The sequence below is a fragment of the Nannospalax galili genome, unplaced genomic scaffold, assembly GCF_000622305.1.
Source record: "Nannospalax galili isolate Female #2095 unplaced genomic scaffold, S.galili_v1.0 scaffold945, whole genome shotgun sequence".
Lineage (NCBI taxonomy): Eukaryota > Metazoa > Chordata > Mammalia > Rodentia > Spalacidae > Nannospalax > Nannospalax galili.
In genome coordinates, this window is record NW_008352650.1 from 1,247,035 (window position 1) to 1,271,271 (window position 24,237).

Here is a 24,237-nt window from a genome sequence, read left to right on the forward strand (position 1 = left end):
CATGAAAGAACCCCAGAAGAGAACCACATACCACAGCACGTACGCAACCCACTGTTTTCTCAAGGAAGCACCGCCGGACACCGTGGGTATCAACACAAGAAAACAACACAAGATTGTGTGTTCACCACCCAGCTTACAGCTGAAATGTCCCTTCTGGGAACAGCAAGCCTGGCCCAAATGGGGACCTTAGTCTTGCCAGGAGCCCTCCAGTCCAGTGGCACCCAAAGAACTCAGGTTTGCCTTTGCAATAAGCAAGGGCTGGTCAGTAGGCAAGTGAGGGAGACTCGGTCCTCTACAGACTTGAAGAAGTCTGTTCCTGGCCCAGCACCGGGCCATGACAGGGAAATGGATGCCCCGGTGATGGGGAGAAGGAGGACGACAAAGCTCTACGGTACAAAGGAGGCCTGTGTAAAGCCCTGGTTTGTCACTCAGGTGCCCATACATGAAATGTGTCCCCTGGTTCCACTCAGTGAACCCACTGTCATCTGCAGAGCGTCCACACAGGCTGGAGATAAAGAGAGCTTCACCCCGTGGTCACTAGGAAGCCAACTGCCCAATCTTCCCAAACCCCTGGGCTGTAACGATCCCCAGTACAAGAATGGCTGGCCACCCTGTCCCTCCAGGGGAGAGGGACAGCCAGCCCCCATGACACAGCGTGGTGGGGAACACTGCCCACAGTCAGCCTCTTCTATTTGAGTGATTATCTTGATCATGTAGGTACTGTGGGTACCCTGGGCTCACCACAGAGCCCTGGCAGATACAAGAATAAGGTGTCATACAGGAAGGCGTCAGCCCCAGAGGATCCTAGTTGGTTTCCTGTTCCTCCTAAGCCTCCCGCTTCCCAAGATCCTTCACCATCCACCTTCCCACAGAAAAGCTTTGTCAGAGAGCATCGCCTCGGCATGGCCGCCTCACAGGCCTGCTGGAGGGAGCCAACAGGTGTGGGGTGCCTCAGGTACCGCCTGGACAGGTATAGCCAGGCACAAGAGAGCTCTGGGGGGACAAAGCAAGAGCTGACAGAAACAGAGGCAGCCACACACAGGCACGTCCCCGCCTCGTTGTTAAGGACCTTGAAATGATGTAGTCTCTGTTCTCCTAGCTATAATTATTTGAGCGTGGGAGACCAATTCTGTCTCTAGCATCTCAGAAACGCCACAGCAGAATCTCACACTCCTGGTCCTGGAAACCCCTCAAGTGCAGGTCCTACCCTTTGCTCCTCACCTTCACGTGGACGAGCGCCCCTCGCAGGCCTGGCCTGAGGGTTTAATTCCTACTCCCAGCAGCTCCCCTTAGAGCAACCGAGGCCAGGTACCGCGCATGCCTCGCAAGTAACCATGGCAACTTGGGGAAGTTTAAAACAGTAAGTTTGTGAGTTTTAGGGTTATTCAGAGCTTGGGTGGTGTAAGTACTGGCCTTCTTAAAGATGACAGATTCTCCAAGTAACACTTTCATGAGCTCTCAAGGGACAGTGTCTGAGGCGCTTCCTCCAGGCCCCCCTCCTACCTACCATAGCATCTCACCTCTACCCTGGAATCTCAGTCTCTGGGTCAAGTGGCTCCTGCTGGGGGACCCTGAGCTCATAAAGGTTGAAATGCTCCTCCGGACATCATGCAAGTTCTCGTACATGTCTCTGGAGTTAGGAAGAGCCAGGCTGCTCCTACAGCTTGCCAATCTCACAGGCAACCGACACAGGCATAAACAGGGGGCCCCATACATGCCACGAAAACCCTATACCACTAGGTTAGGGATATGGCTGGATGACAGAGAGCTTGCCTGGCATACATGATGCCCTGGGTCCAACCCCCAGCATCACATGGACTAAGGGTGGTGGGCAGCCTGAAGCACTAGGACTTTCAAGGTGAAGACAGGAGGCTCAGAAGTTCAAGGTCATCCTCAGCTAGAAAACAAATTGGAAACTAGCCAGGACATGAGACTGTCCCAAGAAAACTAAACACACACACACATACACACGCACACACATACGTGCACACACGTGCACACACAGGCACATACACATGTGTGTGCGCGCACAGTCACACACAGACATGCACACACAGATGTGCACATGCATGCACGCATACGCAGACAGGCACACACAGACACGCATGCACACAGACACACGCATGCACACACATGCACACGCACACACACACGCACACACACCAATGCTGCACTAAATGCCAGAGACCGTCAGAAGGCCTCATATGGATTCAGCGGAGGTAAATGGGAGCCACTGTCCTAGGGCCACCCTCCTTTGAGCAAGGGACAACAGGAATCCCTGGATGTTAGGGGACATCCTCACGCCTCACATGCGAATGCTGCTCGCCCAGTAGGCAGCCCCAAAGTCGGGCCTCCTCGGTCACTGCAGAGCGCCCGCGGCACCACCGCAGCAGGCCGGCCCGCCGTCTGCAGCCTGCAGCTGTGTTTATTGCCACTGGCTCTGGGGGGCAGAAGAGCTCTTGTCGGCTCGGTGAGGCCCGTGTCACAGCTGCTGAGGGGGCCAAGGCCGAGGCCATACGCTGGGGAAAGGAGAATGATTTCTTTAAGGGAGAACAATCCTAAGCAGCCCTTTCAGCCTTTCGGCGCACATAATTGTAGTATCCAAGTTAATGAAAGGCCTGGCCTGCTGGCCTGCTGAATAACCCTAATGCCGCAGCCGGGCCTCACGGGGAGCAGCTCCATCTCCCCGTGGAAATCAGACCACAGTGGGGCGGCAGGAGGGGCGGGGCAGGAGGAGGGAAACACACGAAATAAAGAGCGCTTCCAGGAACGACAAGACTCCCACGCGGGATCATATCGGCAATTAGCCAGTGGGAGGCCCGCGGGGCATTGGCATCTCCTTTCCACAAAGACAAAGTTTCCTTGAGGAACCTGCCAGCATCTTCAAGGTACTGAAATAACACAGAGAACAAATGAAGATGTGGGGCCTGGCTGCTGTTCAGATGCCTGGATCCTGGCAGCCTCGCAGAGGGGCACAGGGGGGTCACCAGGGGCCCAGAAGGGAGCAAGCATGTACACTCATGTGACACAGTGGGCCCACATGCAAGGGCAGGAACACACACGTGGACAGGAACATTCACGTGTGCAATGCCTACACACACGCACACACAGGATACGTGTTCATGCGTTTACTCGTGCATGCATGTGTGTGACTGTACACACCCAGCCACTGTTGCGACCCCAAAGCATTTGAGGTTGTGACTCTCATGGTGGCCAGATGCAAAGGAGATAAATACCTGCAAACATGTTACTGATAATTTCCCCTAAATCCTCCAGCATTCGCCAGATTGGCGAGAAAACACGGAAGCTCTGGAAGGCCCTGACTCTGGTAGAGCTCGGGGTATATCACACGCCTGCACAGTCTATTCCGGAATCTTCTACACCACACCCAAGGGGGTTAGCAGGCTGGCTCAGCTATCTAAGTGGAGGTGACTGATTTATTCGAACCATCCTGCCTCTTAACAACCCCGTTCTCCAGGCCCACAAAGCTTTAATTGTCCATCAAGCAGGGCAGGGAGGGACAGTAAATCTTTCCTCCTGGCTGCTGGGAGTGCCGGGCTGCTTGACCTCCAATAGCCACCCCTCACCGGATCCTGCCTGGAGAGCTGGCTTGTAAGGACATAAGAAAATGGAGTCCAGGAATCAGAGGAGAAAGCAGTTGGCAGGTCGTGGGCGCAGAGAGGACTGTGGCTGCCGCTGCAGCTGAGACCCTAAGGGGCACAGCAGCGTCACAGACGGACTCTGAGTCAGGACCTCCCCTTCAAGGGCAGTGGCTGGAGGTGGCTTGTTCACTGCCCTTCCTGAGCCTTCTGGAACACCGTAGGAAGGCATGCCAGGCCCAGAGGCATCTCAGGGTTCCCTTGGCTGGCTGCAAAGCTGAACAGCCCAGAGGGAAACGTAGCAAAAAAGCAATATCAGCTTTCCTGCAGTCCTTGTGGTATGATGGGGCCTGATGGGGACCCAGGGCCCCTGGAAGGTAGGCCACAGACTCCTCCCCCTCCAGCAGCTCCAGAGATCATCTGTAATTTCGGTATGTATTAATGCATCTCAAAGTGGCGCGTGCAGTTTTGATGATTACCCCAAGACTTCTTTACTGCCTTCATTTTCTAGTGCCCATTACTTTCTGGAAAAGCATCCTTGGGGTCTGTGGTTTTCCAAGGCAGGTCTGGTGTGTCTTCTTCATAGGATTTGAGTGAAACATACTGACAAAGGGGGAGAAATCAGTGCCTCTGAAGACAGGCATTCTGGAGATGTCTGAGAAGGAGGGGATGTGTCTGCAGGGGTAAGGGACTGCATCTTCACCATACAAATTCTGATCCCGTGAGTTAGACCTATCTTATCTGTGAAGGCAGTCCTATTTCAAAGTGACAGTTTGAGCAGAGGGATGGCATCCCTGCAATATCATTTGCTGATGTTGGATGAAAGCAGGAAGTGTGGATGAGGCAGGAAAGCCACACAGAAATAAGTAAACATGTATTTTCCAAGACAAGGCTGTCTGACCATGACATTCAAAAGAATGCAGATTCTATGTTTGTTCTCTTTAGTTCTTATGTGTGTGTGTGTGTGTGTGTGTGTGTGTGTGTGTGTGTGTGTGTGGTGCGTGTGTGTGTGCAGTCGAGCGCTCCAGAGGACAACCTCAGGTGCCATCCTCAGGAACACTGTATCCCTCACTGTCCTGGAACTCATTAATCAGGCTACTGACTGGCCAGGAAGCCCCAGAGATCCTCCTGTCTCTGTCTCCCTGGTGCTGGGATTACAACGGAGTGCCACCATGCCCAGCTGTACGTGCATACGTGTGTTCTATGTGGACTGAACTTGGGTCTTCATGCCTGTGCAGCGAGCTCTTTACCAGCTGAACCACCCTCCTAGCCCGTTTGTTCCTCTTAGTGTCCTCAGATGAGATGGCCCGTAAGCCTCTGATAGTCCTCTAAGTCATCCCAGGCCCCATCACCAGAGCTGTACTGGTCCAAGAAAGAGCAGCACACATACCCCCCAACAAACACAACGTTACTCTCCAGCTTTCCTCCCTCTCTTTTGGGCATCACTAAAGGCAAGTAGCTGTCTCTGTATCAAACGAACTGCCGTGTGGGCTGTCAGGGAGTGTTGATTACAATATTACGCCACTGACAACCATAATTCTCACCTTAAGTTCCTCCGGCACTTTTCTTTTCTGCAAAGATTCCAAAGTACTTGACTAATGTACCCTCGGATAGCACTGCCTGGAGGCCCCATTACAAGCCGCTGGAGGGAACACAGGGAGGCAGCTCTGAGGTCCTGTGCCCACCCGCCGTGTGCCAGCAGCCTGTGTGGGCAGCCCCTGCAGGCCTGGTTCCCCCTCTCCTGTCCCTCCATTAGGCCCCAGAGCTGAGCTTAATGGCATCTTGTCAGCAAGGTAGAGTCAATATCCCAGACAGGCGGGGCAGGCTCTGTTTATTTCTAATGGGTCTTTCAGAGCTATGCTTGGCTTTTTCCTGAGACCCAACAACATCTCCATGCTGTGAGAGGGTTGGGCAGACTAGCTCAGCCTGAGAGGAACCCACCTTACACAGGCTCAGAGGAATCCAGAATGGCAGGGAGTGATGGTCATGGTACGTCTTCCTTCCTCCCCAGCCGGCCACAACCTGGGTACTATCTCCCATAAAAAACAAAGGTGTCTGCTGCCCTGCCCCTACCAGATGTGGTTCTCTTCACTCCCACCAGGTCTGGAGGCACAAGAAGGGGGCTGTGGGAATGTCCAGGGAACATACCACAGGCAGATGCTTCAGTGGCCCCTGGGTGCCCTGTCCAGGAAGACCCTGACACACACAGGTCCCCAGACAGGACTTCACATCTCTTGCCTGGCCACAGGGTGTCCCAAGAACATGTGCTGCTGGGCTGTAAACTGGAGACACCCGCCCCCAGGTCCCCAGAATGAGAGAGGGTCCTGTGGCATCTCCATCTCACCTACACAGTAATGCTGAGCGACCTCATCCTAGCACCTGCTAGGTCACCTGAAACCACTTTAAAATGGCATATCCAGGAAGCCACTCTCTCATCCCCAAACCTCATGAGACCCTGGCACCTGCTTACTCCTCTTCTGAGTGACAGACACAAGGGAAGCCTCATAGTTTCCCCTAGATCGGTGCCCACTACACAGAAGCTTCTCTGCACCAATGACCCTGCAGCAGGCCCCCAGGTCTCAACTACTCCCAGTCACTGATGAATGTGGCAGCTCTGCGTCTCCTTCCCAAAGCAGCTGAAGCAATCAGCCCGTGCCAGAAGCCAGCCCTGGGCCTACTGTCCCTGCACAGACCACAGGCATGGACGAACCCACTCAGAACGTTGACAGGTTGTGCAGACCATCCCCCATGGGCTCCGAGATCTCGTGAAAAGCAGTTCACACCCAACTTTGTTCATTCTGAGGACTGTCTGTTGCAATGTCCATCTAATCATTTGTATCCCAGTTACTGGGTGATTTTTATTTTTCCATTCGTGTGTGTTTTTCCAACACATACATATTTACCTGTGTTGGTGTGGGTGCCCATGCGCATGTGTATATATGCATGTGGAGGCCCCAGGCTGATGTTGGGAATCATCCCCAGTTGCTCCTCCCACCTTATTCATTGAGGCAGGGTCTCTCAATCAAACCCAGAGCTCACTGATATGGCTAGTCTCTAGTCCCGATAGCCAGCTTGCTCTGGGGCTCTCCTGTCTCCACCTTCAAAGGCTGACATTCCAGCAGGCCTCCACATCCACCAGCATTTTACGTGGCTTCTTGGGATCCAAACTCCAGTCCTCACATGTACATAGCAGGTGTTTTGACCACTGAGCCATCTACCCAGCCCAAAGGGTAGTTCTTAAAGGCATTGCATCATCCAGTCTTGGGGAAGGGACCATTAACGGTTACCTACTGAGGCTACAGGAATGAAGGGCCAGACCAAGCCTTTGGGAAGGTGGGCAGCAGTGGACACTAGTAGAGGCCACCAGAACTTGCACGTGGACCTAGATGAAAGACCATCCTCAGTCTCCTCTGTTGCCTTGGATCTCGAGGTAATGGTAACATGGAGACTGGGTAGTGTGTGGTGATCACATGGGAAGTATTAGAGGTCACCCCCCAGGGGCTGGGGAAGTGGCTCCATGGTAGAGAACTTGCCTGGCATAATTGAAGCCCTAGGTTTTACCCACAACACTGCAAAAAATATTTTTAAAAAAATATTTACAGGCTGGGTGTGGTAGTGCACACCTTTAGTCCCAGCACTCAGGAGGCAGAGGCAGGCAGGATCTCTGTGAGTTCAAGGCCACCCTGGTCTACATAGTGAGTTCCAGGCCAGCTGGGGCTACAGGGAGACCCTGTCTTAAAAAGACTGTGGTGGTTTGAATGAAAATGTCCTCCATAGGCTCCAAGTAGTTGGACATTTTGTCCCCAGTTGGTGGCGCTGTTTTAGGAGGTCTTAGAAGGTGTGGTTATCCTGAAGGAAGCACGTCACTGGGGGTGGACTTAGAGAGCTCTTAAGAGTTGCTCTCTTGATTCCTGTGCCTGCTTGAAGATGTGCGAGCTTAACTTCTGCTGCTCCTGCTCCAGGCACCTCCAGCCACCATGCCTCCCTGCCATGACGGACTGTAATTTCCCTGGAACCATAAGCTCAAATAAACTCTTCCTTCTATAAACTGCTTGGGCCAGTGTTTTTATCACAGCAACAGAAAAGTGACTAATACCAAGACCAAAAGAAAAAGATTTATTTTTTATTTTGTGTATATAAGTGTGCTGCTTGCACGTAAGTGCACTACACGCCTGCAATGTGCATGGAGGCTGGAAGAGGGCCTCACATTCCCTGGAACTGGAGTTATAGAGAGTTGTTAGCCACCATGTGGGTGCTGGAAACTGACGGTAAACAAGCCCTTCTCAATGCTGCAAACATGAAGAATAAGGTGGGGCTGGAGGAGCAGGCAGGGAGGCAAAAGCCACCAGCAGGCCCTTCAGTTCTAACCCTGGGGCATTGCCTGGCGCCCAGTTTTTAAAGAGAAAAGATCCGGGAAAAAATGGAACGTTTTCCCTCCCCTTTAATCTTGTGGTCAAACCACTCATCTAAAAGTATGGATTTCAAATTATTAAAGTTCAGTGAGAAATTACTTCTAAGTGTACGTAGATGTGTGTGCCTCTTTAAATCTTGTTCCAAACAGAATCCATCTTTTTGATTAATGTGAACTTCATGTCTTTGGGCTTTTGCAAAAAGTTTTATGTAAAGAGCCGGCTTGTGGAGGGCAGCTGGCACGTCTGTCCTTGCCCTTGTCTAAAACTCCTTCTGCCACTCAAGGCCCAGCTCAGGAGCAACATTTTACTGGTGCCCAAAGATGTGCATTTTGAAGGAGGTGGGGCTCCACTCCAGCCTTTTCATCCTTCAGTCTCATTTGGTGGCACAGACAAGGGGACACCAGTGAGTCGAGCTGCAGCCCTCCGTGTCTGTGGCGCTCACAGACTGAAACCAGTGTATCCTAGGCTTGTGCACAACCATCTCAGTGGCCCCACAGCGAAGAAATGAATTGGGGGATACATGTTCTTTTTTGTTTTTTGCTGGAGAGAAACTGTAAGGTAGGACAAATACCAGATACCAGGATCCTCCTCTGTTGGGTACTGAAGGTACATGTTTATGATCTCAGCACCCCACTCCAAAAGGAACACTGCAGAACACGGAGGTAGTGCATGTCTGAACCCAGGCAGTTTCTTTATGTAAACAGGGCTGGTTTCTAAAAGGGCAACAACAGACAGGCCTGACCAGCAAACCCTTCTGTGGGCTTCCAGGCACAGCCCAGCATCACCGGAAGTGATGGCTCTCCTATCCAAGCAGCAGGCTGGCAGCCGACAGAGACTGCAATGCACAGAGGAGCAGGAAGGACTAGGCCTGGATCCCTGGTAAAAGGTTTCAGTCCGAACCCTGAGCAAAGGAATAAGTGGATAAAACAGTCCCACTAGAAATGTGGGAGGAATGTGATCTGACATTAAAAAATAGGATCTTTAAAAAGAAAACTCTATTAAGTAAGGATCGCTCTGCTCTCAGTAGACCTTCAAGACCCCTCCGTGGATCAGAGTGACTAGGGGCGTTAGGAGCCCCTCTTACCCAGGGGTGTAAGGAGCTGGCCCTGTGCAACACAAGAGTAGAAACTGGATATAAGGGAAATTTTCTTTTTCCTCTCTTTCTGTACTCCTAAAAAGGCACTCCCATGCCCCTCCTCTCTCTCTCTCTCTCTCTCTCTCTCTCTCTCTCTCTCTCTCAGCTTTGACACTGTGGCCTCCTTGGTGAGGTTCCTGGTAAAGAAAGGGGGCCAGCAGAGCAAGAGGATGAGGAGTGGCTCTCCGAGAATGCCTTCCAGACCTAGATGTAAGTGTAGCCAGATAGCAGTCGGCAAGGGTGGCCAAAGGCCTCTGGGCCTCACAGGGAGGTGAGGGAGCTAAGCCTGGTGCAGAAGCCAGGCCTCTGCCTGGCAGAACCCTGCTTTGCCTTTTAAGCATACAGAAATGGACACTGAGTGCTTGCAAACTCTGTAGACCTGTGGCCACAGTGGAGCATACTTTTAGAACCCAAAAGCTCACAGTCTTCTCCCAGACCACGGGGCTCCTACGTACTGGCCATCCCTCACAGAGACCCCTTCACCATGGTTCCAATTCGGCGCTGTCCATCAGACTCTGACCTCTGCAAACACAGTATATGAATGCACTTGAGCTTGCCCCAGGCTGCCAAAGGAAACATTCTTACACATACTTCATTATCTCCAGTCACTTCCTAAGTACATTTTGGTGTCAAATGAGTGTTGGGGAAGCTGTGATAACACAGTAATTTACTAAGCACACTGCACAGAAGAGCATGTGCTTATTAAGTGCATCCGTGTGGGTCCCGAGGCATTCCTATAAGAATGCTCATCCTCTGGCTGTGGATCCTAGTGTGGAGCAGGCCCCACTGCACGCTCAGGTATCACCTCCATCCCGCCACTGATTGACAGCCGCCCTGACTCCCATGAGTAACAAGCAGGAAATCCCAAAAGTACCCACAAGACCCAGAAAGCACATGGGGTTGAGGGGGCACTGGAACCAGAAGATACAAATTTAAAAAGAACTGTGCCGCCTCCGACAGCAGCTGGCTTTAGAGAGGCAGCTGCCGAAAACAAGATGTTTAGACTGCCTGATTGTTTCACGAACCTGTGAAAATACCGGGCTGCTCCAGCAGAGAAAGAGGGGAGGCAGGCAGCTAATCAGAAAGACAGGAGGTGTCTTCGAAGCCTGGGCCCACACCAGCATGAAACCTGCTGCAGGCAAGATTGTGGGGAGACGTGGGCTCCCCAGCTACGCTGCTCCATGCAAGAAGAAAACTTTCAAGATGGTTTTTCCCCTTCACTTGTTTAAAAATAAAAAATTCCTCACTGCACGTCAGGTGCGTGCCAGGCTCCATTTGTCTTTATAACAGAGTATCGGGAAGGGAATAAATAAACACAGAGGGAAAACTGACCAAGCCTCACAGGCTCACAGGCAGGCTGGGGGAGGTGAGCCCCCACCGCAGCCACCGACAAATGACATTTCAATCTCCATCCCTGCCCACTGTCACTCTTCTCACTGACCCTGGCCGTCGCCCTGGGCACTTCTGAGTGGGACGGATGCTCTGCTGGACCAGGCCTTCCTGTTTAATCCCACGGAGCATCAGAGGTCGCTCTGCACTGTGGTGAGGGAAGGGCAAATCAACCAGACTCTCACCCCGAGGAGAAGGGCTTCCAGCTTCTACCCATGAAGGGGATAGATGGATGTCAATCCCTGGCTAGGACCTGAAGCTCAGAATGGCATTTTCTCTGCATGCTCAGCTCATCCCCAGACACCAAACAGTTCTGCCATCTCCCTCCTTTAGAGTTGAGCCAGCGCCTGCCACAAGACAGAGAGGCGCACTGGGAAACCCAGCCCAGGAGGCCACCTCTCCGTAATTATCTCTGCACTGGTCTAGATTGCCCTGGTGAGCGTCTGGAGCCTGACCTGTCCTCCAAACAGGATGAGAATCAACATGCCTGGCACCCCAGCCTCCCCAGGACACTCAGTGGTAGGAGGGAGGACAGGCTGCAAGGCCCTGGCCCTGGCCCTGACCCTACTGCCTGCTTCCCGGCTGCGTGACTGGATCCGCCTTTGCTCTTGCCAGGCCTCTGGTCCCTGCGGAAGAGCAGTGAATTCACCCAGACCTGCTGCAGCAATGCCCAGGGCCAGTGGGCAAGGAGCGTTTGCAGGGAAGGCGCAGCAAAGCTAGAGGCACGGTCTATGGAGACTTCTAGACTGGGGGCGGAGTGGGGGGCGGACGCAGGTGTCTCCGGGGCCCCAAACCTCTAGGGAGGGCCACACAGAGCAATCATCTAGGTTCTCTTTCCCTGGCGAGAGCAGAGCTGTTGGAAACGCGCATCTGTGCCAGAAATCCCCAACGACTTGGCGCAAACAGCCTGAGCGACCTGGCCAACCCTCCCCTGACTCCCAGCTGCCTCCCCCGCAGCTGCCTCCCCTGGGGAGAGGCTAATGCTGCCTGAGCTCGCCCCCTTCACCTCTACCTGTGCTCCCTAGCCTCCCGCGGGTTCCCCCACCTTCTCCACTCTGTCACCCTTGCAGGAACCCCACAGCATTCCCAGAAGCTGCCAGCCGGGAAAGGAGGGGTTAAGCGCTGCCTCCCGTGTGCGGTGCGCCTGGCGCCCACGCAGGGAGGCCTCAGGTCCCCTGGGAGGGAGGGGGCGGCAGCTACGTCCTCCCTCCGCGCCCAGGGGAGCTCCCTGCCCACCGGAGACCGAGGTGCCGGCCTCGAGAAGGCGCCCCTGCGTCAAGCCCCCACCCTGACAGCCGCCTCCGCAGCCCCAAGGCCGCCAGCACCCCGCTTCCACCAGCCGGCGCCTTCGCTCCAACTTTCTCCCTTACAATAGTCGCTCACCTGGAGGGTCTGGTTTTAATTAGTGTAATATTCCCGTTACCGGAGCAGCCTGATTAAGACATCCGCCCCATCCACGATGCGCACATTCTGCCGTGATGTTTATACTTTTTTCCCATCATTTTTTTTCAGATCAGTAAAACCAAAGCCAGCTTCTGCTGAAAGACCTCATTACCGAAGACCCCACTCCTTTAGCCTCATACCTGCTCTGCGCTCAGTACCCAGGTCTCCCTGGTGTGCGCCCTGGGTGTCCCCAGCCTGGCGGGTAGTCTGGGAGGAAATTAACGACCCCAGGGCTCCAGGGAAGGGACTTCACCTCCAGCCGCAGGAGGAAGGGGCTTGTCCAAGAGAAGGATGGCTCCCTCAGTGTCTGTCCCTAGCCTTCACCACCACCCGGTGTCTAGCGCAGCGGGAGGACGGGCACCACGGGAGTCCTCTTTAAAAGTGACCATTGAATAAGAGTTCCTCCGAAAAGCGGGACCTCAAAGGGGAATGCGGGGAGGTGGCTCTGCCCTCCAGGACTCTCCCCACCTCGCTGGACCGCCCCCCCCCGTTCCTCCGAAAAGCGGGACCTCAAAGGGGAATGCGGGGAGGTGGCTCTCCCCCCCAGGACCCCCCCCCCCCCGCTGGACCCCCCCCCCCCCGCCAGTGGGCTTCGGGGGCATCTCACCTTCAACCCCATGTGAGACCCAGGATCCTGGGGTCTCTTCGCCAGCCCTTGATCCGGGAACAGGTTTGGGTCCGGACCCGGGTGGCCCGGGCACTGGGGGGCTGCGCGCAGGGGATGAAAATGAGGCTTCGACCCGGAGCCCCCAAATGACCACTGGCCTAGAGCCACCCCGGACGCCGCCCTCCGGAGGAGGTGAGCCCCAGGGAACCTCTCCGCCTTCCAGGGCCACCCAGGCAGAAAGTTTGGGCCGGGGGTGTGCCGGCCGCCTTAGTTCGGCTTTCTCGAAGGCTGCCGGGGCCCTGGTGCTGCGCGGAATGCAGAGGCAGCCTTGCATCCTCGCTTCCGGGCGGGTGCCCGCCACCCGTGCCCGCAGCTCGGTCCCCCGCACACCGCGGCGCTGCGGGGCCCGGTCCCCTCCAAGGAACCGTGCGGGCCTTTAGCCTTGCCCCAACTCCTCAGGGGCATCAGCCCTCCCGGAGACTCTCCTCCGGGAAGACCCCGCGGAGCTCCGCAAGCCTGGGAGTGGCGGGACTCGCACGCCGCACCGCGGTGGGGTCGCCATCCCGGTTCCCACCCGCGAGGGTCGGGGCCGCCTCCAAACGCGCCCCGCGGGCCGGGATCTCCGTGCGCCACGGCTTCCCCCCCGCCGGGGAGTTCCCAAAGCCGGGCATTGTGCCGCCGCCGCCGCCGCCACGGCCACGCAGCGCGCGGGACTCCCCGGTGTCTCCATGGAGCCTGACCCCGGGCCTTCCCATTCACAGACTCTCCCCCCTTGTCCCCACGCCGAGCCACGCGCCGCAACCCCAGCCCCTGAGGAACCCGAGAACCCGGATCGGGTGCACGGACCCCTGACCCCAAGGGCGCCACCCGTCCCCGCGCGACCTCGGGTCGGTCTCAGGCCACGCTCCGCAGCATCCCCCGCACCCTCGCCAGCCCCGCCTCCCACTGCGGGGTCCTGGGCGCCCCTCCCGGGCCGTGCTCACACCCCCACCCCCCAGCTCCCCGCGGCGGGTGGTCGTGACCCTGGCGCGACACCGACACCAGGGTCGGGTACTCACGGGCTCAGCGCTCCCCGCGGCAGGTGACCGGGCCCCGGCGGCCATGCCCCGGCTGCATCCCGGCCGCCCGGCGGACAGCGGCGTCCCGGAGCCGGTCCGGCGACCAGGGGCGCGAGAGGCCGGGCTGGAGCTGCGGTACGGCCGCGGCGTCTCCAACCACGCGAGCTCCTGGGGCCCGCGCCTGGCTGCTGTCCGCGAAGGTCCGCCGGCCTCGGAGCACCGCGTCCCCGCTCGCTCTTGCCTCGCCGTCTCTCTCTCTCTCTCTCTCTCTCTCTCTCTCTCTCTCTCTCTCTCCCCCCCCCCCCCCTCGTTCCGCTGGCTCGGCGGCTGGAGCGAGCAGGAGCACGCGGCGGCGGTGGCGGTGGCGGTGGCGGCGGCGGCTTTGGCGGAGCAAGGGAGGGAGGGCTCCCGCGGTCGCCTGGTCCCGGGAGGGAGGCGGGAAGGGGAGGGTCGCGGGCCTGCGGGTGGTGGCCAGACGCGCCCTGGAGTCCCAGCTGCCGCCCCCCACACCCGCAGAACAGGGGCGTGGAGGGGTGGGCGACTGGCAGAGCACCCCAGAACACAGTCCCTCCGTGCGCCCCCCTGGGGTCCCGCTTTCTCCTCCCACCCTCCCTCTGAGCGACCTTAGCCCGGGGTCAGCTCTAGCGACTCTTAACAGGACCCCCTGCATCCCCAGCCTACTGGGACCGGTTTCTGTCCCGCTTCTCCCAGGGGTCCCTAGAAAGACTTGGTCACAGCACAGCAGGAAAGAATGTCCCCTCCCCCACACCTTCCCAGCTGGTCTGCATCCAGCCTGTGCCTCCTCTTCTGTTTTGCTCACTGGTCGCTGGGGTAGACTCTTAATAGGCCTGCCATTCCATGCCTTCCCCGGGATCACAGGCGAGGAAGCCACCAGGGCCACCCCAGAACAGGGCACACACGCAGGTGCACTTGGCCCATTGGTAATCCCACGGGCTTAAATATTTCCACCCAGGCCAGTTAGGACAGTCTAAAATGAGAAGAGGGGGTGCTGTAGCTCCTTCCCAACTCACAGCCTCAGCCTCCCCAGTCCCAGGAAAAGGGAGCCTAGCATGGGGTCTGAGGATTGGGGTCTCTAGACTTGGGAGGGGAAGGGGAGTACTGGGCTGACTGTTGGGACCCAGAGACCAGGTACATCAGTAGAGGATCTGCAGAGGTCAGCCAGGGGCCTGGATGATCCCAAAAGACTTTGGCTGGACCCAGCTACTGTTGTAAAATCAAAGTACACTGCCATGCTTGGACTGGGGACCAGAGGCCTGCACCTCAAAGGACATTTCCAGTGTAACAAAAACGATAAAACCCCTGTTCTGGGTTGCTGGATGCTGCTTATAGAATAATCAGGTTCCTTCTGGTACCTGACTACTGCTTTTCAGTCTGAGGCACAAAGCTCATCATGGAACCCGGGGTTCGGGGAGGTGGGTGCAGGGAGAGTGTGAGTGGAGAAGGGAGGGGCACAAAGCGGCCGCCCTGAGTTGCTGTCAGGCTCTGCCTTCCCTGCATTGTGAGGACAGTGTCCAAGCCCAGTGGCTGCTGCCTGCTCAGGAGCAATCAGCTTTTAATTTCTAGCCCTTCGGCCTGTCTGGGCCATTGATCTGTCTTGCCCAGTGGGAATCATGTGCTACAGTTGAAGTAAGAGGCTCCAGCCCTGCAGCTGAACATTGGATAAATGCCTTGTCTCTGGGAAGGCCAGGCAGCCATGGGGGTCAGTGAACATGCCCCAAACCCAGATTTGAGATGGCACAGCCCTGCCCCAAGACCTACTGGCTTTGTCTATGCTCTGTGATCAAATGGTCAAGGTTTTCATGGCCTGTGACTAATGATGGCTAGGCTCATCTACACCCCATCACTCACCTGTCTTGCCTCTGTGGGCCAGCAGCACCTGTCCCTCGCCCTGGGAACCCATCTTCTCTGGCCTAGTTCCTACTCCTTCAGAGTCCCATCTTAGAGCCCTCCCAGAGAGAAGGTCTCTGGCTCCCCATCCAGGACTGCTTACAGCTTTGAGCATGGAGTGGAGAAGCCAGCCATGGAGGCTCTAGTCCCATACCAACCTCTGGGGGCCATTCCCAGAAAGGTTCCAGGCCTTGCTCTGGCCTCCGCATGGGTCCAGCCAAAGCTAAGCACAGTCAGCCACTTAGACAGCAGGGTAGTGCATTGAAGTTGACACCTACAGCCAGGGGTGGCCACGGGGCCTACTCAGTAGAATACCCCTTGGGAACAGGTCCCAGGGCATTTGTACTTCAGGCCCAGCTACCATCAATAGAGATCTGCCCAGTAAAGGGTGCTAGGGCCTCTCTGTACATCCTCATGTTGGGACTAGCCAGGAGGCCTCATACTTTGGGGGGCGGTGTCCATGTAAGAGAATCTGGAACCTTTATTTTTAAGAATATTCTGGCTGGAGAGATATCTCAGTTGTTAAAGACTTAGGCTCACAACTAAAAGAATACAGGAGTGTCTTGGAATAAGACTCAGAAAAGCAAAGGACGATTCATCCCCAGCTACAGTGAGAACTGAACACAGTATACCTGCTCCCTTAGAAAACCTCAAGCTACGAGAAGAAGCTTGTTTTTTTCAACGTAAAGTAATAGTTGATATTGATTGTCAACAGGATCTAGAATCACCTAGGAGTCAAATGTCTGGGCCTGGGGAGTTTCCGTTGTCAACTTGACACACCTGGGAAGGACCCGCTACTGGGGAACCACCTCCATTGGGCCAGTCTGTGGCTTGTCTGTGAGGCATTTTCTTGATTGTTGAGTGATGTGGGAGGGCCCAGTCACTGTGGGTGGTGCCACCCCTGGACAGGAGGTCTTAGAGGAGCCAGTAGGCAGTGCTCCTCCATGGTCTGTGCTTCAGTTCCTGCCTCCAGGTGCCTGCCCTGAATTCCTTCAATACAGACTGTGCCTTGGAAGTATAATAAAGATGAAATAGACCCTTTCCTCCCCAAGTCGGTCTTGGTCAATGTTTTATCACAGCAATAGAAAACCAAACTAAAGTAATGTGTGCAAGGGAGTTTCTAGATTGGGTCAATTGAGTTGGGAAGAGCCACTCTAAATGGGTGACACTGGCACTTAGGCTGGGGTCCTTAACTGAATAAACTGGAGAAAGCCAGCCAAGCGCAGTGTTCCTCTGTCTGCTTCCTGGGCTATGAGCAGCTGCCTCGTGCTCCGGTCACCCTCCCTTCCCCACCATGAGGGACAGGACTCTTAAACTTTAAGCAGAAATAAACCAGTCCTTCCTTGAGTTGGGTTTTTAGATAATCGATGTAGCCACAAGAAAGGTAATTACTAGGGGTTATGACCCTCCTCCCCCAGCCCTTGGAGTATAGCAGAGAAGAAAACCACCAAGTGTGGATTGCAGGAAAGAAACAGGTCTGGAGGCAGGCTAGGGACCGACAGCTAAGTCCTGCTGTGAGAAAGGCTGGCACATAGGGTCCATGTAGGGGACAAAGGCAGAGCCCCCAAGTGCCTGGGAAACCCAAGGGTCCCTCTCAGCCCCAGAGCCCGGACATCCTGACCCGGGGTCAAGGGAGAGACCTGAAAATACCTTTAGGGTTCTCAGCCTGCTGTTCCAGGGTACAGGCCCCACCCAGCCCTGAAGGTCAACTTTGCAGACACTCCCTAAAGTTGAGGAGCCCCGCTCAGCAGACCTCTGAGCAAGGCCTCAGAGAGACAAAGCTACCAAACAACTTCTCCTGGAGGGAGGGAGTCATGGGGCGGGTCTTGGAGGAGACAGACATTGAGCAGGGTGGAGAAAATATCAGAAATAGAGATATTTAATATCCTCAAAGAGATCAGAGGAGATATTGCAACCAGAACCAGGATGCTATTTTAAGGAGAACATTTAGAGAACAAAAAAAAAGGGCCGGGAATTAAAAGCATGAGAACCGAAACAAAAAAAAAGCTCCGCAGACTGGCTGGAAGATAAAAGTAAGTGAATGTACCAGAAGGCAGAGCGAAAAGACAAAGACAGGTAAAATAAGAGAAGAAAAATTAGATGCTGTGCTCGTAAGAGCCAGCATCCGGACGAAGGAATGAGGGCGGGGTCACAAATTATTTAATTGAAGAAATTTTCCACACACAATGGGGAGGAATGGACCCACAGCAAAGTATATTCTCGTGAAAACAGAACACTGAAGGCAAAAAGAAAAAGATCTCCTCAAGCTCTGGGTTCCACAAAAACCAGCAGGAGCCGGAAGTCTCAGCAGCAACAGGTGAGGCAGGGAGGACTCAAATCCAACTCTCCAGAGTTCAGGCAGCGAAAGGCTGTCATCGCCGAAATGCTGTCAGCCATCCGACGCCCTCTCAACACAGGCGACCTGGCCTAGGTTCTCCACTGTACTCTAGACAAGTTTGAATGGAGTTCCCGCTCCGTCCACACTCACTGCCCCCACACAGACTAAGGAATCTGAGCTCAGAAGTGTCCTAGCTTGATCTACTCTTAGAAAGAGGAGGGTGGTCACAGTAAACTGAGAAACAAAAGAAATGGGTGAGCAACTTCCCTCACGGCCCAGCCGGGGTCCTCCATCCCCTAGGCTCTGTGCATCTGGCTCACCTTCTCCTTCTAAGGGGCTGTGATGGGTAATCCATTATCAACTTGACTAAACACAAGAGCTGGGCACTCCTGTGAGGGACGTTTTGACCACATTATTTGACACAGGAAGCCCCACCATATATGTGGGTGGCACCTCCTTGGCAGCCCATCCGAAAGGACATGGCAGACAGGACCCTCTGCCTTTTGCCTACTTGCCTTCACTCTGACAGGTGAATGCATCTGTCCCGATAATGTGGCATTCCATGTGCGTATTAAAAACAACTTCAGGTCTCCAACTTAGACTGAAGGCCTACAACTGTCCAGGTAGCTTCCCGGCCTTCAGCATCAGATTGGGACTGCTAAAACATCCAGCCCTGTGGACTGAGAAACCACTAGAGATTCTCGACCTTTGCAGCGTGAGACAGCCATGTCGGACTACGTGGACCATATCCCGTGAACCAATACACTTAATCCTCTTTGATAAATATTCATTCTATTGGTTCTGATCTATTAGAGAACCCCAATACGGAGGCTTTCATAAACTCTGGGGCAACTGAGGCCCGAGGTTTTACCCTCGTCCTCTCCCAGGCTTCTCCATCCATGGGTAGCAGCCCAAAGGAGCCACCGGCAAAAAGAACACAAGCTTCACTTCTATAAGAATCACCTCATGAGCTGGGGAGACGGTTCAGTCAGTAAAGCACTTACCAGGAAAGCACAGGACCTGAGTTCAGATCCCCAGGGCGCACGCCTGCAATCTTAGTGCCAAGGGTGGGGGAGACAGAGGCAGGCAGATCCCCAGAGCTCATTGGCTGACCAATCTAGCCAACTGGTGAGCTCTAGGTTCAGTGAGAGACCCTGTCTCAAAAAGTAAAGTGGAGAGTGATTGAGTTGACCTCTGACCCACACGTACATGCCTGCATGCATCCATGCACGCACCCACACAAACACACATGCAAAATAAATAAATAAATAGAATCACCCTGTGTTCCCCATCTATGTAAACTGATGTATTCAACAATAAAATTCATGGAAAACAAAATTAAAGGGGTTTTCCTTTTCCCTCACCAGCCGTCAATGTCACCTGCACTGGGGCTGGGGCAGAGGCGATTCTCCCACCTGGTACCCAGCTGCTTCTGTTGGCCTTTTCATCCAATAGACAGAAGTCCAAGGTTGCTTAACACAGCTGAAGCCTCGGTGTGGAGAATGGGAGCCCCCCACCCCAAGCACACATGGGAGTGCTTGTTTCCCCACCTCCATCCAGACTCTGTGGAAGTTCTTTTATCTTCAGGGTCTTCCTTCTGGGTTCTGTAGGACACCATGGAGACCGTCATTAATGGGAAGGCCCTGTGACCTGAAGGGAAATATTACTGAAACTGTCCAATAATGTCCTTGCCCAAAAGCACAGGCAGACAGGTACAGAAAAGGTTTACTGTGAGTGTGTTGGGCACAGCTGTAATCCCAGCACTCGGGAGGAGAGCTGAGACAGGAGGATCTGGAGTTGGAGGTCAACAGGTCAGGTGTACCAACCAGCTCAACGTAAGCTGGCTATCACCCAGGTGGTCGCCCCTGGTCTCATGGCTGGTGGGGAGGCTACGGTAAGGCGCCCAGCTCAACAAAGCCCCAGCCTTAGCATCCACACCACAGCCCCCTCCTGGCAGATGATGGCACCTCGACCTGAGGCCGCAGCCTGACTGGGAGTACTCCTCCTCCTTCCCTCCGTCCTTCCTGTCTCCCTGCCCCTTTCCAAGCTCTCTTCAGGGGCTGGTTTCCTCCAATCCCTGGGTCCCTCCCTTTCCATCTTCCCAGCCCTGAAGCTCTGCTCAGCCAGCCTGAAGGCATGACAGACCCTGCCGTCTCCTCAGGAGAACCCTGGCCTGCTGCTTCTGTCTCCGCACATTCTTCCCTTCTCACCAACAGCTGCCCCTCCACAGCACCTGCCTGCACCCCCAGAAGCTCACCCCCATCTGCTCAGCAGTCCCCCCCGTGCTGTCCCCCACGTGCTCTTGACCTCTAAAGGCAGATGGCCTCGCTTCCCAGTCTCTCCAGAATCCCTCCACAGAGCTCTGTCCTGCTCTTCTCTCAGGGCTCTGGTTTGGGCTCTCTCTACTTCTCCCTCAACACCAGCTTCCCATCAGCTCAGCTGTCCCCTCCTCACTGATGCCACCCACTTCCCACTGTCACTAAAGCAGGAGTCACTGGGGCTGGGACGTCAGCCTCTGTGCAACCCCTCTGTGCACTGCAGATGGGAAAACAGAGGCCAAGGTGTCCTGCAGCCTTGCCAGCAGCTGTGAATGTGAAGCCTGAGAGGCTGCCAAGGGTTGCTCTGTGTGAGGGGAGCAGATGGGTGTCACAAACGTCCCTCTCAGCTTGGTATCTTATTCAAGAGTCCCCAGCTCTGGACCAAGTCCTAGGTGCTTTCAGTGCTGACATTCAGCTTCTCCAAAGGAAGATGGATCATGGGCAGACTGCTCTGTCTCCCTTTATGTGGATGGGAAATATCAGAGGGAGTCCGCACAGCTCAGGGCCCAGGCCACACCTGGCATGGTTTGTGGTGGTGGGGGAACATGTGAGGTCAGAGGGAGGGAGGTTTTCTAAGGCTCCATCCGACTCTGGCAACCCTAGGATTCAGTCAGATCAAAGAACCTCCTCCCAGGCCGGGCAGGGTCCCCGAGGGGAGGTTCTTGCAGCCTCTGAGGGCCACTTGGTTCATGTGGGGCACGTGCCTTATCTTTGAGTGCAGCCTGTGATTGCACAATAATATCCACCGGGAAAACAAATTAAAAATAGGAGAAATCCATGGGAGCCGTGGGTCTGCTGCGGCAGGGTGGTGTCGGATTGCTAGGCAACCCCAGGCAATCCTGTAGGAAGGAGGTCTAGGAGCTTGTTGCACAGACTCGGGGCTCGTGTCCCTTTTGTGTGGATGTGTTCAGCCGGATCCAAGCAGAAGTCATGAACAGAGAGGAGCCCCGGCTCTGGTTGCTGGCGGTGCGAACGTCCTTCTTCGGACAAATGGGTTTTCGGAAGGATGAGGGAGGAGAGGGGGGTGACCGTGTGACAACAGACATCTGGAGCCACACTGGAAAATCAGCCTGATTTCTGATTTCTCCTTCTCGGGGCCCAGGTGTTTGGAATTGTGCAGGCAGAAACGTCTGAATGCTAATGGTTCTTTCCGGCGTCCCTTCAGCAGGAAGCAGATGTTGGCTAGGTTTGGAAGGCCGGAGAGAGCCTAGGACGAGGAGGAATGGAAGACCCTGGGGAAAGGCGGGAAGACAGCCGGGAAATAACTGGGCTCACGGCTGGCTATGCGATCGGAGAGCAAGATGAAAGCCAGGAGCACCCGCGCTCTTTCCACGGTTCCAGCCAAGCCTTAATCTCATTCAAACGTTTGTGGACGTGAAAATATTGACTGTAAGCATCAAACACTTTTAGAAGAAAAAGGGGTGGGCAGCATCATGAAAAATAGCCAGAATTTCCCATTTGATTTGAAGATCTCTTGAACACAGGGAGAAGGGCTAAGAGAGTGCTGGCCCACTGGAGAGGGACCCTGTGTGCACAGCATCCCACAACAAAGTGCCAGGAAATCGGTGGCTTATCACAGAAATGTAAACTGGGCCTGAGCTTGCACACCCGCCATCCCATCTCTCCAGAGGCTGAGACAAGATGATCTCAAGTTCCAGGCCAGCCTGGATGACAGAGCAAGACCCTTGTGTCAAACAGTAATAGAGCTGGTGTAGCTCAGTCTGTAAAGCTTGAAAACAGGACGACCTGAGTTGGGATCCTGAGGACCCCCCTAAAAAGCACACACTTGGAATTTTTCAATGGCCAGATGGGAGGCGGAGGCCAACAGATCCCTGGCTAGCTTGGCCTATGTGCCAAAATTCCAGGTCAATAAAAGACCCTGTCTCAAACAAAAAGTAGAAGGTGCTTGAAGACTGTCACCAAGACTGTCTTCTGACCTCCACACGTGTGTCATGTATGCATACACCATATTCACATACAACAATGTGCGCGCACGCACACACACACACACACACACACACACACACACAGAGCAATAACAGGGAAAAAGTATTTTCTCACAGATAAAGGGAAGAGCAAAACCATTCTCCACACCCCCTACCAACCCTCCACAAAGGAGGGATGCTCTCTCCTGCCTTAGGAGACTTATTCAGGATGACTTGGTAACAGGCACTTACTACCTAGGGAGACGGCCCTATCTCCAGGAAAAGATTCCACGGCTAGAACCTGTTGTTCCCCACTGATCCTGCCTCTGAGCATCGCCCTTAGCTGCTTTGCCTGTTGCTGTGATAAAACACCCTGACAAAAGCGACTTAGGGAGGAACAGTTTATCTGGCTCACAGTTGAGGGTACAGTGCATCATGGCAGGGAAGGCATGACAGCGGGGGCTTGCGGCCACTGGTCACAGGGCACTCACACTTAGGAAGCAGCGAGAGATGGACGCTGCTGCTCCCCTTGTTTTCTCCTTTTCACTCAGCCTAAGACCCCAGCCCATAGGATGGTGCTTCCCACAGTTGGGGTGGGTCTTCCCATCATCCCTCGCTACTGGCATGCCCAGAGGCCAGCCTAATCTAGATAGAGGCTCACAGGCAAGTTCAGAGGCCAGTCCAATCTAGGTAGAGGCTCACAGGCAAGTTCAGAGGCTTGTCTCCTAGATGATTTTTAGATCCCATCAAGTTGAAAATCAAGGTTAACCATTATACCACCATTCTGGTAGAGCACAGGGCTACCTTCTGGGGTTATGAGGGATAAGGAAAACAGTGTCCATGGTTCCGCCCTGCACCACCAAGCCAGGTCAGTCACAGGCAAACACACACATGCCATGTGTATACACACATACATGCACAGAGTCTTGCAGGTGTTCTCCAACGTGTTCCCCACCTATCCAGCCCATACTCCTGAAATTGCACACATTCTCCAGAGATTGCTGTCTAGAGTGAACCTGGCTCCACCCTCCACAGCAGGTGACGGCCCAGGGGTCACAGTCCCCTCCCTCCAACAGGGTTCCCTGCTGATATATCTGCAGCTGTTAAAGCACAGGCTGGCTGGTTTCAAGCTGGTACTTCCACACCATTTCTGAGCCTACGCGTTCCTGTCCATGCAGAGAGGGGGAGGCTTTCTCACCTGCCCCTGTTAAATTTAGCCCACCCGGTCATCTTCTATTTAGGGTCTGCTGTCTGACACATCAGCCTGCCCTTCAGTGAGGAACCCCCCTCTCCTCCTGTCTCCAGAAGGATACGGAGCACCCTCCTTGAGCTCAGGGCAGTCAACCCTGTCACATGGTGTCCCACAAAGTGGAAAAGTCCCTTCTCTGTAGACACGGGGATGCTGTTTTTAAAGAGCTTTATTGGGCGTACTGACACAACGAACTGCACATGTCTACAGGGGAGACAATTTACCCATCTGACATAGGAACGTGCTCCTGGGGCCATCAGACTAGAAGGACAGTGGATTGGCCACCTCAAAAATTTCCTTCTTGTGGGCTGAAGAGACAGTCCAGTGGTTAAGAGCACTGGCTGCACTTGCAGAGGACCCAGGTTTGGTTCCCAGTCCTACATGGCAAGTGACAGTCGTCCATAACACCAGTTCTAGGGATTCCAACGCGTCCTTCTGGCCTCTGCAGGCATTGTACACCCGGTGCAATTACATACATGCAGGTAAAACACTCATACACGTCAAGCAAAAACAAATAAATAAATAATACATAAATAAATAAATAAATAAATAATAAATAAGCAAAATTAAGGGGCTGGAGAAATGGCTCAGCAATTAAGAGCACTGGCTGCTCTTGCAGAGGGCTTCTATTTGATTCCCAGCACCCACATGGCAACTAAAAGTTGTCCATAACTCCAGTTCCAGGGGATCTGATGCCCTCTTCTCTCCTCCGTGGGCACTGCATGACATGGGTGCACTTATATACATGCAGGCAAAACACTCATACACATAAAATCAATAAATAAATAATTTCAATTTTTAAAAACGTTTCCACCCTTTTGCACCCAACCACTGGTCTGCTCTCTTGTCATCTCTG

The 24,237-nt window shown here is 54.4% G+C and overlaps 1 protein-coding gene across 6 annotated transcripts in view; it reads right to left on the bottom strand.

Moving 5' to 3' along the window:
• Positions 1-13,733, bottom strand: part of Rbfox3 (RNA binding fox-1 homolog 3) — a 448,346-nt gene extending 434,613 nt beyond the window's left edge. For 4 of the 6 annotated variants that reach the window (XM_017802340.2, XM_017802339.2, XM_008849668.3 and 1 more), the window contains exon 1: positions 13,644-13,733. The gene's annotated coding sequence lies outside the window, so the exon portion shown is untranslated. Of the gene's footprint in view, positions 1-12,585; positions 12,943-13,643 lie in introns of those variants that run through there. The other 2 variants (XM_008849669.3, XM_008849667.2) reach the window with 2 other exon arrangements.
• Positions 13,734-24,237: the final 10,504 nt, after the last annotated feature.